This window comes from Balaenoptera borealis, assembly GCF_965194805.1.
Source record: "Balaenoptera borealis genome assembly, chromosome: 8".
NCBI lineage: Eukaryota > Metazoa > Chordata > Mammalia > Artiodactyla > Balaenopteridae > Balaenoptera > Balaenoptera borealis.
Window position 1 is genome coordinate 69,037,423 of NC_138865.1, and position 19,287 is coordinate 69,056,709.

General features: G+C 36.1%; 1 protein-coding gene and 1 long non-coding RNA gene across 8 annotated transcripts in view; both read left to right on the top strand.

The window, feature by feature from the left end:
- LOC309634387 (histone-arginine methyltransferase CARM1-like) overlaps positions 1-19,287 on the top strand; it is a 299,419-nt gene that overhangs the window by 12,731 nt on the left and 267,401 nt on the right. The gene's annotated exons all lie outside the window — the stretch shown is intronic.
- On the top strand, positions 1,499-12,170 carry LOC309634416. The gene is made up of 3 exons (XR_014248081.1): positions 1,499-1,611; positions 1,925-7,320; positions 8,915-12,170. It is a non-coding gene; the product is annotated as an uncharacterized lncRNA (long non-coding RNA).

Genomic DNA, 19,287 nt, shown 5'->3' on the forward strand with positions numbered 1-19,287 from the left:
CATCAACAGATAAATGAATAAAGAAAATATAGTATATATATATACAATGAAATACTACTTATCCATAAAAGAATAAAATTTTGCCATTTGCAGCAACATGGATGGACTTGGAGGGCATTATGTTAAGTGAAATAAGTCAAACAGAGAAAGACAAATACTGTAGGGTATCATTTATATGTGGAATCTAAAAAAATACAACAAACTAGTGAATAAAACAAAAAAGAAGCAGACTCAGATACAGAGAAGAATTAGTGGTTACCAGTGGGGTGAGGGAAGGGGGTGGGGGGCAAATATAGGGATAGGAAAAAAAAGGTTGTTACGGGATTATATGAAATCGTGTGTGAAACTGGAAAATTGTAAAGTGCTATAGAATTTAAAGAATCTTTCATTCAATAAAAAAAAAAAAAAAAAATTAAAAAGCCATCCGGTAAATCTACCACATTTTAGTACCCTGATAGAAGAGTGTACTCTTAAAGTAGGCATCTCTTAAACCACTCCAAACCACCTGTACATAGAAATGCAGAGGCATAAACAGTCTTCATTTGTATGTAACTACCTTAAAAATATAGCAGGAAATGCGAAGCAAATTAAATCATCTGATGAAAATTCTACCAACTAAATTAAATAAAATAAGATATTCTCAAATAAACATTTGAGGATTTGAAAAAACAAACTATGTTTGAAGCAGAAATTTAAAAACCAATAATAGACCAATAATAGAGTAATAACCAATGAAGACTAATTTTAAAAATTCCCTAAGGTATATGAGACTCAAATGAAAACCTAATAAGAGCATTAAAGAAAGTCAGGAAAATACCAAGAGAATGAAAAATGATATTAAAAAAGAAATAGAAAGGTAAGAGAGGAAGTATTTGAAATGAGGTGTAGGCAAAGATGATTCAATTAGGTATAATTGGATTCCCTGAAAAAAGATATACAAAACAATGGAACAGAATTAATATTTAAAACTATAATTTAAAAATCCTTATTTTTTGCAAGTAAAAGGTCAGAATCTACATATTAAAAAGGCTTACTAGCTATCAGGGAATATTGGCCCATAACAACTAACTCTGAGACCTATCTCAGTAAAATAATTAGATTATATAAAGCTTTTTAAAAAAGTCCTTAGAGTTACATGGCAAAAAGATAAAATGTCTTACAGAGGTATTTCGGTGGCTTTAGACATTCAAAAACAACATAATATTTGTTGTTAAAAAACAACATACAAAGTACATCAGCAGTAGAACAGCATTGTCATGTTTTTTACATAGGCAAGAACTCAGGACTTTGTAACCAGGACCCTTCTTGTGAATCTATCAGTCTCCCACTAACACATGAGGAGATGAGCTTCAGAAGGGCTGGTGATGAGAATTTAATGTGTTTCATTGTACATCTAACACTAAAAATGAGGATGAGGCTAGAGAAATCTGTTGTATTTGTTACATGTTAAAGTAGTGATTAGAAGAAAATTTATCATCTTAAACACTTTTATCAATGAAAATGAAAAAATGAAAATTAACAAATTAAATTCCAAACTCAAAAAGCTAGAAAATGTATACAAAAACAAAAAAAAGGAGGAAAATAATAAATAAAACTAGATATAATCAATAAGTCAAAACCATGGTTGTTTTTTTTTAAAAATTATTTATTTATTTATTTATTTATGGCTGTGTTGGGTCTTCGTTTCTGTGCGAGGGCTTTCTCTAGTTGCGGCAAGTGGGGGCCACTCTTCATCGCGGTGCGCGGGCCTCTCACTATCGCGGCCTCTCTTGTTGCGGAGCACAGGCTCCAGACGCGCAGGCTCAGTAATTGTGGCTCACGGGCCTAGTTGCTCCGCGGCATGTGGGATCTTCCCAGACCAGGGCTCGAACCCGTGTCCCCTGCATTGGCAGGCAGATTCTCAACCACTGCGCCACCAGGGAAGCCCAAAACCATGGTTTTTGAAAAAATTAGCAAAATATACAAACTACTAACTAACCTAATGAGAAGGTATAAATATTCAAAACAAGAATTGGCAAGGAAGACATAACACTTAAAACAGAAGAATTAAAAAAAATCATTAGAGACAATTTTGCCAACATCTGTGCAAATAAATTTGAAAACCTGTATGGAATAGACAGAAAGAAAGAAATCGACTAAAGAAATTGACTCTGTTAGAAACAGAAGGTTAAACAGACTAATTTCCATCAAAGAAACAGAGAAGGTTTCTTTGGAAGAAGGGAGCTACTTCATAAGGAAACACCAGATCCTGATGGTTTCACAGGGGAATTCTTCCAAACTGTCAAAGACCAGATAGACCCACTGCTCTATAATTTATTTGAGAGTATTGAAATTCTTTTTTTAATAAATAAGTAAGCTAATGAAATTATAATTAGAAAATTATTACCAATATAATTTATGAATATTGGTGCAAAGTTACTTAATAAAACATTAGCAAACAGAATCCAACACCACAATAAAAAACTGATAAACCATGATTAAGTGGCATTTATTCCAGGAGTGCAAGATTGTTTCACAATTAGGAAATCCAGTAAAATAATACACCACATTAACAGATCTAAGGAGAAAAAAATCATATAAATATCTCCAGAGATGCTAAAAAATCTTTGGACAAAATCCAACTTAATAAAAAATACGTAACTCATTCTTAAGGCCAGCATCTTAATGGGAAAATGCTAGAGGCACTTCCACTAATACTAAGAACACGAAAAATACGCATACTATCTATACTACTATTCAACCTTGTCCTAGCAGTAATAGCCAAGACAATTAGAGGGATAAGAATTGGAAAAGAAGAAGTAAAATTGTTTCTGTTTGCAGATAATATGATCTTGTACCTGGAAAACCCTAGGAAAACAATGGTAAAACTTTCTCACATAATAGAAAGAATTCAGTAAAGCAGCAGAATATAAATTTAACATAAGGAAATTGAAATTGCTTGTCTTCAGATAGAGAAACAATAACCAGTTTGCAGACATAGTGGTAGAGAAACCCCCATTTAAATAGCAACAAAGGAGATTAAATACTTAAAATTAATTTGACACTAAATTTGCAGAAACCAAGTAAGGCAATCTTTAAAACACTCCTGAAAGACACAAAAGTATGTGAATAAATTAGAGACTCTCTCCCCTCATCTTGAAAAGGGTGACTCACATTGTAAAGATGAAATTGGATGAGTTGATACTAGAGTTTATGTGGAACAATAAATAGCCAGGAAAACACTAAAAAAGAAAAACTATGCAGGAAAAGTAGCCCTACCATGCATTAAAACACACCACAAAGCCTCTATAATTGAAACATGAAGAGAAAGTCAGTGGAATAGAATAAAAAGTCCAGAAATAGACCCAAGAGTATCTGGAACTAGATTTATTATAAAGATGTCATCTCAAATCATCAGAGCAAAGATGGACTTTTTAATAAGTTATTCTAGGACAACTTATTAGCCATTTGGACAAAGATAAAATCAGATCCATAACTCACATGGTACACAAGAATAAACTCCAGAAGGATCAGAATCTAAATATAAAAAATAAAATCATGTAAGTAACAGAAGAAAACGTGCATGATTCTTCTTTTACCTGTGTGAAGGAAAAGGCTTTTTAACTGGGACTCAAAATACTGATGCGATAAAAGGAATGATTAATACAATTTACTACAGAAAAACACAAAACATTGCAATTCAAAAGTATAACTGACAAACCAAGAGAAAATATTTGCAATATATATCACAAAATGTTGATATCCTTAATATATAAAGAAATCTTAAAAAATTAGGGAAAAAGACTAAAATCCAATAGAAAAATGCACAAAAGACATGAACAGACAATTCACAGGTAAAGATACAAAATGGCCCTTCAACATATAAAAAGTTATTCAGCCTTACTTTAGTAAGAAAAAATGAGAAATAAAGGTACTCTGAAATATTATTTCCTATATATCAGATTGGCAAAAATTAAAAAAGTAGAACAACACATTCTGGTTTTGAGGCTGTGAGAAAATAGGCGTTCTTACACACTGGTGGTGGAAATGCAGATTGGTACAATCCTTTTGGAGGGGAGTTTGGCACTATCTGAACAAAACAAAACAAACTACATATGTTTTGGCATTTGATCCAGCAATTTCACTTTTAGGAATTTACCCTGAAGGTACCCCTTTAACAATATGGAAACACATATGTGAAGTTTTTTTTCATTGCAGTGGAATTTGTAATTGTATAATATTGGAAACAACCTAAATGCTGAAACACTGAAGACTGATTAAATAAACTGTTACATATTTGCGATGGAGATTGTGCAGGTGTAAAACAAACAAAATGTGACAATCTCTATGAGCTGTTGTGGAGTGATTTCCAGAATAAGTGGAAAAGGCAAAGTAGAAAAGAGTATTTAAAATCTACTACCTTTTTTATAAGAAAGAAGGGGAAATTGTGCATCTGAAATTTATACCCCAAAGAAGGAAAGGTACTTGAGAGACTAATTATATTGGTTACCTAAAGGCAAAGATGGGGTATGGGAATGCAGTGGAGAGGGTAGAAATAATTGGGAGGAGAGGCTGAGACTTCTTAAAATACATGTTTTTATGTAGTTCTGACTTTTGGAACTGCCTGATTTTTATATACTCAATATGAATAAAATAAATAAAATCAGCATCCAAGGGGGGAAAACTTTAAACCAAAATACAGACAGAGAAATGAACTAAATTGTATTTCAGATGAAAAGCACAACCACACTACAGCTCTCTGAGAGAAACAAATGGAGAAGACAATAATTCTATGATGTTTGAACATCGTAAGCTTAAAAAGTGCTTAATCTACCGTAACTCTTGACCAGGGGACCAGAGATTGGAGTCATGTGGCCACAAGTCAGGGAACAGGAGAGGCTGAACGAGGTAAAGAATGGATTCTTCTGTAGACCCTCCAGAGGCCACACAGCCCTGGTGACACCTGGAGGCTATATGTGTATTGTTTCAAGCCATCGGGTTTGTGGTTATTTGTTACAGCAGCCATAGGAAACTAACATGTAAAACATTGAGTTACATTCATGTTTGGAAATAATGTAGGTGTGGTTGTTTAAAACAGAAACTCAGTATCTGGATAATTCACTCTTTGAATTTACAACCATTTTTCTCTGAGTAGACATAGCCAATGCCTTCTAGTGGGAGTTTGTGCTGCATTCTCTCAGTATAATCATGGGCAGTCAAATTATTCCTCTGAGACTGAGTGAAAAATGTAGTTCAGTATTCCTCTGGACCTTGGAGTTAAATATAGATCACCTAATGACCATGGCTAGCTACAAAGAATTTGAAATCTAAGAAATATTTGCTCCCACAACTATGTATCATAATAATAATGATACTTTAGACACTTTAAAAAAAACTGTGAGTGTGAGAAAAAAAACAAACTTCTGAACATTTTATAGTACAAAAAGGTCACTGAATAAGTAGCTTGAGACCATATGAATTAAATCCATCCTTAACTTTCAGATGAGACAACATGACATATTGGGAAGACCGCTAGACTGAGAGTTAGCTTATTCAGTTGCATTAGATTTTTCTGGGTTCATTCCAAGAGGTTTGAAAAGTATAAATTGCTCCATTTATGACTATGATGGGCTGGAAGGGTGTCACTTCTTCCAAGGAAAATAAGCTCTTCAATTGCAGTTTTATAAAAAAATCTTTAAATTTTTAATGACGTATAGTTGATTTACAATTTTGTGTTAATTTCTGGTGTACAGCAAAGTGATTCAGTTATATATATATTTATTTTCTTTTCCACTATGGTTTATTACAGGATATTGAATATAATTCCCTGTGCTATAAAATAGGACCTTGTTGTTTATCCATTTTATGTATAATAGTTTGTATCTGCTAGTCCCAAACTCCCAATCCAACCCTCCTGTTCCGCCCTCTCCCCCTTGGCAACCACAAGTCTGTTCTCTGTGTCTGTCAGTCTGTTTCTGTTTCATAGATAAGTTCATTTGTGTCATATTTTAGATTCCACATATAAGTGATATCATATGGTATTTGTCTTTCTCTTTCTGACTTACTGCACTTAGTATGATAATCTTTAGGTCCATCCTTGTAGCTGCAGATAGCGTTATTTCATTCTTTTTTATGGCTGAGTAATATTCTGTTGTATATATGTACCACATCTTCTTTATCCGTTCATCTGTTGATGGACATTTAGGTTGTTTTCATGTCTTGGCTGTTGTAAATAGAGCTGCTATGCACACAGGGGTGCCTGTATCTGTTCGAACTATGGTTTTCTCTGGATATATGCCCAGGAGTGGGATTGCTGGATCATGTGGCAACTCTATTTTCAGTTTTTTGAGGAACCTCCCTACTGTTCTCCACAGTGGCTGTACCAATTTACATTCACACCAGCAGTGTAGGAGGGCTCTCTTCACTCCACACCCTCTCCAGCATTTGTTATTTGCAGACTTTTTAATGATGGCCATTCCGACCGGTGTGAGTTTTACAAATCACTTCAGTTTTGATTTGCATTCCTCTGATAATTAGCGATGTTGTAAGCGCTTCGAAAGGAAGTGCAGATATTCTGAGTACTTGGGTGTTGTGTTTACGGGAACACGTAAACTCAGGATTGGTGGCATGAAAGCTTTTGACTGAGAATGAAATAGGGAGCTGGAATGATATCAAGGTGGGAGTGTGTCATAGAATTCCTGACCTAGTGGAAATCGTGGGTGGATGCTGCATGCCTGGCAATGATCACCAATTAGGTGTAGGAGTGGTGAGAGGTTTCGGTTATCTGTGTATCCCCTGGTGAGGAACTTGAATTATCAGTACAAATATTACATTGAGTAAATGTTTGATTTCTTTGGCTGACAGTTTCTTTTTTTTAGAAAGCAAAATAATTGATCCATTCTACACATCAGAGAAACATTATTTAGAGATGTGAAAGTGATGGGAATTTTGAGTAGAAATGGCCCTATTTTAGCAGGAAGAACCCCAGGGCATTTGGAGACATGTACTCTAGATTTTAGGAAGTGTGTATAACTGTGGTCCAAGAGTCAAAATTTGAAGATGGTCATCATGATTTGGATGTTATCAAAACTGAAATTCTCATAGAATAATTGTGCATAATTCCAGTGAAGAACAAAGGGGTGACATCTTTAAAAGAGTGTATGACTACATGAGGAACTCCAGAACAGATTTTTATTGACCGTGAATAAAAAGCGTAAAGCAAAGGTATGTAATAACCAGGGATAAATAATTGCATGATACAGAACTGTAAGAAATTAATCAGAAAATCTACAGTACAGCATGGCTTGAGACTTGCAAAGTAAAATTCAAAGGATTTTTACTGTTTTTTTTTTTTTGCTTATGTGAACCACCATCTTGGGTGAATATGCAATGTTAATTGGAAACAGCAGACTCTGTTCTGCTTCTTTATTCTCTAATAAAGGGGAATAGAATTCCAGTTTAGGTGAAAGGATGGAAAAAGTTAAACTCTTCAGAGGTTCTTAACTTGGAATCCATAGACTGCCAAGCAAACTGTGGGTAGAATTCAGAGGGTCCATGAACTTGAATGGGCGAAAAGATACATTTGTATTTTATTTTCACTGACCTCTCACTTAAATTTAATATTTCTTTCAATTTTGAATGTAGGCAACAAGCCACAGTAATGTTAGCATTAAACTTTATCACTAATAAAATCACAGATGTTTTCATATATTACAATAGTTGCAGCAGCCTCAAAATATCATTTATGCATGTCACTGCTTTAAAATTACAGTAGTTTTAAGAACCACAGTTAGATAATGTTATTTAATTTAATAAGGAAAGCATTTCTTAATATCATATTCTGAAAACTGTATTTCAATATTAGTTTTCTTAATAATTTTATGTATTTTATTTTATGCATTTAAAAATGTTGTTCTGAGAAAGGACCCATAGGCTTCATCAGACTGCCAAAGGGGTCTACAGCATAAACATTTTAGGAACTGGCTTCTCTAAATGAGTGTGTCTCCTAGCTTGAATATCCTGGTTACGTGGAGAATGGGAAGAATTATGAACTGAACTTGGTTATCTCTAGGGAAAGTGGAGAGTCACAGAGGTACCAAATGATTGTAACTGGGTAAATGTCATAATTTAACTTAGATCAGTCAACTTGGTCTTAATATTTAGCAAACTCTTATATTAGGCCATTAAAGGGTAGATTGGAAGATTTTACTAGTAGGTCTCATAAGGCTGTACATAGTACTCCTGTGATCTATTTGGATCAAAGTCCCCCAATAGCCTTTGTGGTCAATAACACAACTTTACACTGTGGGCCCATATTTCATCTTGAGGTCAGTTAAAAATCTACCAGAACGTGCTAGGCTCACCTTCAGCAACCACCCCTAGTGAAGTCTCTCTGGTCATTCAACCTCTTCCTTAAGGACCATGATACTTGTTCACAGTTTTCCCCTCCAGATTGCATCTTCTCATGACCCTTGGTCGTTTTATGGCCTTTGGGTAACCTCAGTGACCTCAAGCTTTCATTTCAGTTTGGCCATGCACTACCTTGGTCACACTTTTTTTTTTTTTTAGCTCGGGGTGGTGCGGAAATGCTGCAGCGCACGGCTCTCGCAGAAATGATGCCTGCACTTGGTGACAACTGGGTCCTGGAAGGTCTGACGACAGACTCTAGAATTTGTTACCTATCAGAAATGCTCCATTTCTGAAATCTCAAACTTCTTAGAGAAGACAGAATATCTTACTGTCTAATCTCAACAGCTTGGCCTTTCCTTTAAACAAATGTTAAAATTTATAATTGAATTAATAGCCACCATTTAAAAATGGAGAGATTTAGTATGAAAGTCTGGATTTTTCAGCTTCTTTTTAAGAATTGGAAGATTTACAGTGTTGGCCCTGAGCTTCTGTGTGGGTGGAGTAGCGTAAGGGCTGTCACTTTTAGATGGAAAAGTGATCTCCAGGTTGCCTCAGTCCTTCTTGTCTCTGTTGTTTCCCATCATCCCTATTGTTTCTTTGATCTTGAGGCCAAATGTCAGTTATTATTTATCATTGCATTTGTTCTTCTCCCTTCCAGTTCTCTTTGAGCACTTACCTGCATTTTTGGTGATTAGGCATTTGACTCTGCAACGTTGGCAGTTTCTAGTTTTCATTATAGTTCTTTTTTTTAAAAAATAAATCCTGTATGTATGTTTGTTTATTTTTTGGCCATGTCGAGTCCTAGTTGCAGCATGTGGGCTTCTCTCTAGTTGTGGCGCATGGGCTCCAGAGCTTGGGGGCTCTGTAGTTGTGGCATGCGGGCTCAGTAGTTGCAGCGTGCGGGCTTAATTGCCCTGAGGCATGTGGCATCTTGGTTCCCCGACCAGGGATCGAACCTGCGTCCCCTGCACTGGAAGGTGGATTCTCAACCACTGGTCCACCAAGGGAGTCCCTCATTATAGTTTTTTATCTGTTCAAGAACCTAGACCCTTTACTCCATTTTCTTCTCATTTTATCGATATAAACACACTGCTTGCTTTGCTTCTTTTTTTGTCTTGTGGGGATCTAAAGTTTCACTATTTTGAAAACTTTTTTTAAATCACTGCTCTAAAAGCCATTTAAGGTTATTAGCATAAAAATAGAAATTGGAAACAAAATTTTTAAAACACATGGCCTTCTTGGAAATTTAAAAACAAACAAAGCAAATAAACAATTAAACACCTCTTGACCTATCATAGTCTGTAGGATATAGCTAAAACAGTTGTCAAAGGGAATTTATGGCATTAAATTATCATATCAATAAAAATGAAAAGAAATAAATACCCAACTCAAAAGTTATAAAAATAACATTCAAACAAACAAAAACAGAAGAAATTAAAATTAAAAGTAGTAATTAATGAGTTAGAAAGTTGAAAACGTGAAAAAACTTTCAAAATCTTGTTCTTCGAGAAAAATCAATGAAAGAGAGAAACCATTAGCTAACCTAATCTAGGAAAAAGGAGAAAGCACAAATACACAAAACTAGAATTGACAAGGAGAAATAGATATTAAAAGAGAGGAAATTATAAAACTCATGAGACTACTTTGTACTAAATTTAAAAAACTGAGAAAGTAAATACCACAAATAATTTTTAAAATGCAGCTTACAAAATTGACCCTTTTAGAAGTCAAAGCTCTGAACAGAACAATTATCATAGAAGAAAATAGAGGAAATATTTAAAGGGCTACCCCATTAAAGCACCAGGTCCAAATGGTGTCACAGGGGAAGTCTACCAAACTTTTTAAAGGTCAATAACATAAAGAATACTTAAAATATTCCAAAGTAGAGTAAAGGACATCTTTCAAATTTGTTTTAAGAGACATATTTATCATTGATCCACAAACTGATAAAGACTGCATAAAAATTTACTGGTTATAAAAATTTATAACCAATCTCAGTTATGACTATTGATGAAAAAATTCTTAAATAAAAGTGAACAGACTCCAACAGAATATTTTAAAAATATTCAATAAAATTTCATTGTAAGAATATTAGAAAATTCATTAATTTATTTTAATAGAGCTAGGGAGGAAAACAATTGTATGATTTCCAGGGACGTAATAGACATTTAGCTTCTCTAGATACTCCTGCCCCACTCCCATACCTTGTCAGGCTCTGCACCCTGTGACATCAGGTGTGGGATGGGGCCCTCAGGTTTCCCCCTCTGCATTCAGTCTTTCTCATAAGCACTGTGGAGGCCCATAGAAAAGAGTTAGTGAGTGGGTAAGGACTCCACTTGTGTCTGGGGCTTCCAGGGATTCTAAACTGTTGTGCTAGTCTACTTCAGTCTCTAAAAATGTATTAATCTTTCACTTAATGTTTTTAAGTTTGCCACCTCTTTCTTCCCTAGTTTGCCAATTTGCGTCTCCCATCTCTCCTCAGGGGGTTTTGAATTCAGTTTGCCTTGTAACCTTGCGGTTAGTCTTGGTTCTCTAGAGAAATGGAACCAGTAGGATATGGAAATATTTATATATATTTTATACTTATACATAAATATATATGAATGAAGAATTGATTGTAAGGAATTGGCTCATGCATTTATGGAGGCTGAAGTCCTATGATGTGCTGCCTGCTAGCTGGAGACCAGGAAAGCCAGTGGTGTAATTCAGCCCAAGTCTGAAGGCCTGAAAACCAGGAGCGCTGAGGGCAGGAGAACATCAGTGTACCAGCTCAAGTAGTCAGGCAGGAAGGGTTGAATTCTTGCTTCCTCTGCCTTTTTGTTTTATTCAGGGCTTCAGTGGATTGGATGAAGCCCACCCACATTGGGGAGGACAAAGTGCTTTACTGATTTTACCAATTCAAATGCTGATTTCATCCAGACATACCCAGAAATAGTGTTTAGCCAAATATCTGGGCACCCCATGATCCAGTCAACTTGACACATAAATATAAAACTAGGGTTAGAGTGATGATCTCTTGTGGCTTTTTATATCCTAAACTCAGGAATTGTGACATTTCCATCAATATATCCTTATAACTGAACACAGAACTCTATTAACCTCATTATTGGCATAAACTAGACATGTTAAGTTACTTTAGTTGGAAAATTTTCTATTTTTTTTCCTTCTATGTGTAAAGAATCTTAGTATTTACTCTTGGTTACACCCTAGTGGTAGCATTTTAAAAACAACGGACAGTATTTATTAGTAAATTATCTGACAGCATTTCAGGAATGAAAAGTAAGCTGTAACTAATAAGCCAGTATACAGAAGAACAGAAACAAATCCTTTTGGAGACAAATAAGTATTGCTATATTAAAGAAAGATGAAGAAATAATCACCAAGATTTTTCTTAAACAGAATACATTCCTGAGAAAAGTTACCAACCTCAGATTTTTCACCCCAGAGACTTTCTGAAGACAACCAGGGCTTTCTTTTGTGTTGTCAGAGTTCCTCCTCTAATGAATGTTGTATTTAGGGGGAAGAACAGAAAAACAAACCAAATAGATGCAAAATTAAATGCCTAGCCGGGAGAATGAGAAGTCCAGTCCTCTAAAACAGCACACAGCCAGCCAGACTGTTGAAATTAATTGGGCATTTCCTTCACTTTTCATCTTTCCTAGCCTCTGTTCTGTAATTTGTTTCTCTTGGTTTCTGGTTTTTGTCATTTATTTATTTATCGTATTATTTTTGAAAAACTTTGATTCTGATTTTGGGTCCTGGCAGCCGCTGTTCTCATGGGTCACTTTGGCCTCAGCTTCACTACTTACCTCAGCTCCTGTTTCTCTGAGTGGGTCTGACAGTCAAGCCCTTGCACAGGTAAACACCTGTGGTATGATTGAGCCCTATTCCATGGCCAGTGTTTCAAATTAGGTTATGTCTTCTACATTTCTATGTATATTTCACATCTGATATTTATCTCTTTCAAGTTTTTTCTAATGTCTACCCAATAATATCTTTTTCTGGGTTAGTTTACCTTAATCCAGATCAGTCTCCATCTCACACTTCCTCATCCACTCAACCTGATTTGTGTGTTAATGTATCTAAAGTATGTGTGTTTATTTTCATGTTTTCCTTGTATTCATGGAATGTCTCTGGTGAGCCATTAGTAGATTATCTGTGGTATCTCTCTTTGTCCATTCTGTTTTCTCAGTAGATTGTAGATTGAGCATAGGCAAGATGGAAACTTAGCCCATCTCTAAACTTTAGAACAAAGCTTAATTTCGTGCTTCTTGGGAGGATGCAATAAAGCCTTTAATGAGTCTGGTGCCTTCATTGTGAGCTGTAATTAACATATGCCCTTTAGTGGTTGTTTGGAAATGGCTTGAGTCTAGATGTGCTAGGGATGTTATACAAAAACTGCTCTTAGAGGTTTTGAAAGATAATGCAGATAGCCACCATCCATATTAACTATTCTTATTCTTATCTTTTGGCACCATTTTCTTTTGGGATTAGAAAAGCATTTCCACAATTAACCACTGAGGACTCTTTGATCATCCACATCTATCACAGACAATATAGGTGACCAATTCTTTTTTTATTTTAACTGGAACAAATTAATTGTGACAGTTGACAGACTTTCAAAAATGCTGCCTCATCCTTCACTCTCAAATCTGTTGGTTCAGGCAGACTGTCTTCTGAGTGGATAATATCTAATCAAACATATTTACTTCTCATGTGTCCTCACATGGTAAAAGAGGGAGACAGAGCTCTCTGGGGTCTCTTTTCTAAGGGTACTGATCCCATTCATGAGGGCTCCACACTCAAGACCTAAGCACCTCCCAAAGGCTCCACCTCCTAATATCATTATATTAGGGGTTAGGATATCAACATATGAATTTTGTTGGGGGAAACAAACATTCACAAATGGCAGTTATTATATTTTCTAACAATTAGATCTTGGGTTATATGAAATCTTTGGCTCTATGTAACACACTAAACTTAAAATATCTTCAAAGAAAAATTGCCTTACAAATTAGCTTTGGTCAGCAAATACTAGGTCCTTTTTTGTTGCATGATCTAATTTTTAAAATCTTGGTGTTTTGTTTCTCTCAATCCCATAATACCAATTTATACTTTAAAAAGTTTGCTGTGTGAATTAAGAACAGTGTTCTTTAGCAAAGGCAATTACTTGATTACCTCCCTGTGCTAGCTGCAGCCTGGCATTTAATCTGGCTGAGGCCCACAGACCGCAATTTGAACAATCAGGGTAGTTTTCTGTAATTGCAATAAATCATATCATTAACCATGACAGACTTTTCCTCCCACAGATTTTTTTTTTCAGTAACAGTTAACTCCTGAACCCCTCATGAAAGCCAGATTTCACTGTAGTCAAATGAATTTCATAGTCAGCTTGCAGAATGTAAAGACGGAGCCTGTGTTGGAAAAACACTGTTGTCCCGAGAGCGGAGCCTGAAGAGGTCACTCTAACTTTAGGAGACGGAAGGCTCAGGTTAATGTGCCACACACAGAGGCCATCTGAAGGGATAATTTGTGAAAGGATGATCTGCTGCGAGGCTGTTTAATTTTCTAACAGGCAAACAGATGGAGATCAAGATGTGAGGCATACTTATATTGTTACATTTTGGTCATTTATATAAAATACACCTGCCACTGTATTGAGGCTTCCTGGGATGAAAAATGTGAAAAGAGAAAATATTTTAAAAGGAACATTTATTGCCACCTTATGTGAGCTCATTTTACAATATGTCCCTTTTAAATAGGAATTTGAAAAGTGGGCTAGGTTCAAGGTTCTACCATCTTAAAAACTTTACCTTCACGTACGTCCTGTCCAGTGCCTGATATATAGCCATGCTTAATCGGTTATGATGTCACATGATGTAGTCTTCTTTGTTATCCAGTTGGTTTTCAAACTGTTGGCTCTTGTCATGGTAGATGAGAAGTTTAGACCATTTTCACTCTAACCTTACTGATTTTGTTAAGCACCTATCTTTTCCCATTATTGATGTTTTGACCACTTATTTCTTGTTCCGTATCTCTAAGTCTCCTTTGCTTTGTCTATAAGTTCAGTAAAATAGTGTAGTGTTATGATTATCTAAATTGTATTGATACTTGAAACAGTACCAAGTACTGGTTAGGACTTACATAGAGAAAGCAATATAATTTCATATCTCTAAACTCTTGCTAACCAAGGAATAATATCCCAATGGCAAAGACATTACTTTCTTTAATTTCTTTTGGGATTTCTTTCTACTTTTAAGTCATTTTTGGCTGACATTGTGTGCTATATTAGGTGCATGGGAGGTGAATTCTCTGAGTCTTGAATAACCCAGACTGTCTTTATTTTGCCCTCAAGTTAATTTCTAACTGCTGGCTGTACAATTCACCTCAGACATTGAATGCATTTCCACATAGCCTTCTAGTATTCAGTGTTGTTTTGAGAAATCTGTTCTCAGTTTGATCTAGTTTTTTATAGGTGATCCACTTTTTCCCCCTGTAGTAGTTTTATTTTTCTCTCTATACTTGGTATTCTGAAATTTCACAAAAATGAATCTGAATCTTTAAACTTTTTAAAAATTCATCTTCCTCAGCAATTAGTGGCCTTTCACTTTTTTGACCTTTAGACTTATTCATTCTAATAATCACCTCGTTCCATTTCAGAATCCTTTCTTATTTTTCATCCCTCAATTATAGCAGCTTGTCTTTGTCCTTGTTTTATAGACCAATATTGTTTTGCCTGTTAACTTTTCAAAAAAAATTTCTGAACATAGAGAAATATTAAAAAGTGGGTACAATGAATACATAATACCCTCCAACTAGATTCAACCATTGCTAAAATTTGATGCAATATCCTTTTAATTTCTTCATGGATATCAAACCTTCTAAAATATCCTCTTTTTACTAAATTATTTCTAGTTCTTCTGGTGTCAGTTGTTCTGATTATTTCTCTTGGTTATTCTCTTTTGTGGCATTGATTTTCCTTAGTTGTATGTATTTATATTAGTTGTTTATATTAGTTTATGTATTTTTAAGAAGACTAGATTGATTAGTGTATAGGATTGATGCGCATTTCCTATGCAATTATGTGTTGATTATTCTATAAGCCAGCATGAGTTTCTACTGACATGCACTAGTGAGGGTCTATTTCCCCAACATATTCTGCTCTTCAGTGAGAAGCCTGGCAGTAGGCTCTTGTAAGAGGGCAGGCTTCACTTTACAGTGTGGATGTGCAGCAGGCAATCAGCCTGGGGACCTCTGCTCCAGTTGCCAAAGGTGTAAATGACACCAGGACTTCAGTGTATTTGTCACTAGGCAGAGTGATCGTTCTTCTTTTTCCTCTTGCATGTCTGTTGTGTGATTCCAGAGTTATCTTCTGCTTTGTTTGTGTGCTAGACTTCTATGTTCAGGGCCATTGTTGAGTTAGAAGAAGGTACCTCCCTCTGCACAGGGAGAGGTTAACAAGAGTGTGGCCTGGATTTCAGCCCCTGTTAAACCCCTGTGTGCAGTGTACAACCTACACGCCTGTGTGTGGTGGCCTTACCTACATCTAAGACCTCAAAGCCTTCCCCAGAGTGCAGTTCACATTTGAAATGCTCCATACGGCGAAGGGAACTAGATGGAAGGCTGCAACAGCCTTTCTAGTGCCCACCCCAATTCCCACTTACGTATAATTTCTACATTGCTACTAGTACGATTTTTCCAATATTCACAAACATAACGTCTTCACCTGTCCAACAAGAGAGGGAGATATGAGTGTGAGGCTTCCATCCTGAATAAAATTATATTAATGGATGCTGTGAAGTCATGAGAGGGAGCTACTGGAAAGTCGACAAGAGAAGGCTAAAACAAAGAGGAAATGCCCAGATGGAAATAAGTGGTGTGAGGTAAAACTCGGAAAAGGATACAGGGTTAGCGATAGTGTCTGGAGAATCACCTCCATGGAGGTGATCCCTGAAGCCAGGAGAGAGAAGAAACTGTGAGGGGCCACATGCAGAGAGTGCAGAGAGCCTTGGCAAACATGTCGAGGGTGGAAAAGGCAAGAGTTTGTGAAGTTAAGAGAAGAAGCATCTTAGGCATGGGAAAACAATCTATGCCATTTTATATCATATTTATCCGACATTTATAATTATTGTTTCCTTACTGAACACTGGAAAAACAACTCTTGTGCATGGCATACGGTTTCCTCCAGGATCTGACCACTGTTTAGCCGCCTCCTGTCCCCCAACCCCCAGCTTTCCTGGGCACTCCTGCATTTCCAAACCCTTTTGTGTTCTCTCCTATGTCTGTAACTTTGAACATAATACTTACCTAATTCTTTTCCATCAACCTGAAAAACTCATTTGTCTCCTCCTAGGCTTAGCTAGATATCTCTTTGCCACTGAAACGATTCCTAACTGTAGCCCATGTTGAGTTGATTTATTCCTCCATTGTCTTCCCTTTGTATGTTGCCCTTAAATTGTATTGCATTTAATTACCCATATCAGAATGGTTTCATTCCAAAACTGTCCTCATCATGCCATCCACATTTCCTGATACTCAGCAGGGAGGTGCTTAGTGATTGCCAGCTAAGTGGATGAATGAGGTCCCTGCCCGCTGCCCGCCCCCCGCCAGCCCTTCACTCTCTGACACATCCTCCCTCCTTTTGGCCCTCTTTTATACATGAACAGTTTTCATTCTTCAGATTCAGAAAAACCCATCTGAAAGACTTACCTGCTTAGAGGCTACAATAGCAAGCAGTCTATTTATTCCTCCATACATCCATTCAGTACACAGTACTGGGTACTGGCAGAAATACTGAAGATGAACAAAAGCAGACCCAATTCCTGCCATCTTCGAACTCAGTGGGAGAAACTGATGTCTATCACATGATTATATAGACAAGTGTAATCTTGTTCTCCAAAGAAAAAATACATGGTGCTAGGAGAACCTCTAATGGGGCAGTAGGTAGTCAGGGAGGTCATGGAAAGTCTGCTTCTGGGAAAGTGGCACGAGCTGAGATTCACAAGGAGGAGAGGGGAGAGTGATCCAGCAAGACTGAGCAGTATGTGCAAAGATCCTGTGGCTGGGACAGGGAACAGAATGCTCTAAAAGAGGCCACTGTGGCCAGTAGTGAGGAGCAAAGGTGAGGATATTGAAGAAGATGTTGGAGAACTGCAGGCATCTGCACATGCTGGGTCCTCTGGGCTAGGTTAAGTAGCTTTTGTCTTTAGTGTGCAGATCCTGGGACCAGTCTGCCTGGGTTTATATACTGACTCTAGCACTTAGGTCCTGTGTGACTTGGGAAAGTCTCTGTGCTTCAGTTTGCTAACCTGGAACATTAGGATCATATTAGTACCTACCTTAGGATGAAATGAGTTAGTGTGAAAAGCATTTAGAATAGTGCCTAGCATATAGCACTGTGATAATTGCCAGCCATCATCATATCTTTCCCAGGCATATTACCAAAATAAATCTGGGCAATATTATAATCAAGGAAGTATTTGCACTAAGTCATGGGAAAAATACATGAAATATATACCTATGATGATATGTATGCACATATATATAAAATATATACTGATGACAATATAGGTGTTTGTACATGTGTATAAAATATATACTAATGATATGTATATTTTATATTTTAAATATATTTTATATCTGTCATTATTGGTATATATTTTAAAAACATGTATATAGTATATATATCTATATCATTGTAGACATATATATATGATGTTTTTGACAGTGCAAATAATTCCTTGTATCTAGTCTTGTCCATATGTATTTTGGTAGTATGCCTGGGAAAGATGTGTTATATTGGAAAGTAGAGAGAGAAGGGAAATTAAAGGATTGTTTCTCTGATTTTCCTTTCAAACTGTAATTTTGATACGTATAAAAACTTTGATACAGTTAAAAAAACCTGTGTGTAAAGGATTTTTTTTTTCCATTTCTTACCCCTGTTTAAGAGCAGGAGGACCCTGTAGGTATTATTTTTCTACAAGCTAAGAAACAGCATGCTTTATGCACCTAAATGCATTGATCCAGTACCTCTTGACCCTGTAAATCAAGGTAGACGTGCAATAGCAGAAGTTTTGCTGATAAAAATCCCCTTGTTCAAGTCACTAACTACTGCTAAGATATACTTGCATAAAGGGTATAAAAGGATTTCATTTCAAGCATCATTGAGTTGTGAAGGTAAGAATTATGCATAATTGGTTTCATTGGAACTGTTATTTAAGAGGCCTTATTGATTTTCATTGGTGTCCACATATAACTTGTAATATTTCCTTCAATGATCATTTTGATTGCAGTTGTGTTAAAATAGCATCAAAAGCACAAATAGAGGGAAAAGAGGGATTTCATTTTTTAATTTTTTTATGGAATGCCAGCTTTGTGCTGTTTGGCAAAAGTTGACCTGGTTTGTGTGTGTGTGTGTGTGTGTGTGTGTGTGTGTGACCAAGTTTAGTGTCTCTTAGAAGATATTAGCTTCTGAATACATTTGGACCATGAAACAATATTCCCTTTGTCTCCCTTTGTCATTGCTAATTAGGAAAAATTGCCAGACTCCCCAGTGGTAGCATGTCTAATTTAATAACCTGAGAATCTGATGCTTGAAAATATAATGAAATGTACTAAATACCATGGCCATTTTATAATTACTGATACAAAACATATTGTAACTAATCTTTACTGATTAGAAAAGACTTTTATAAAGCACAAAATAGAGTCAGATGAGAACCACAGCTCTATCTGCATAATTTAATATAATTATCAATCAGGAAGTTGTTCTTGAGCATGGGCTGATGGGCCAGAATTTGTTTGAAGATAAAGAGTATCAGTCAACAAACCTCTTGCTAGATTTTTTTTCTTACCTCTGTGAAAAATTTAGTGGAAGTCTCTCTTTCTTTGGAAAAGCTT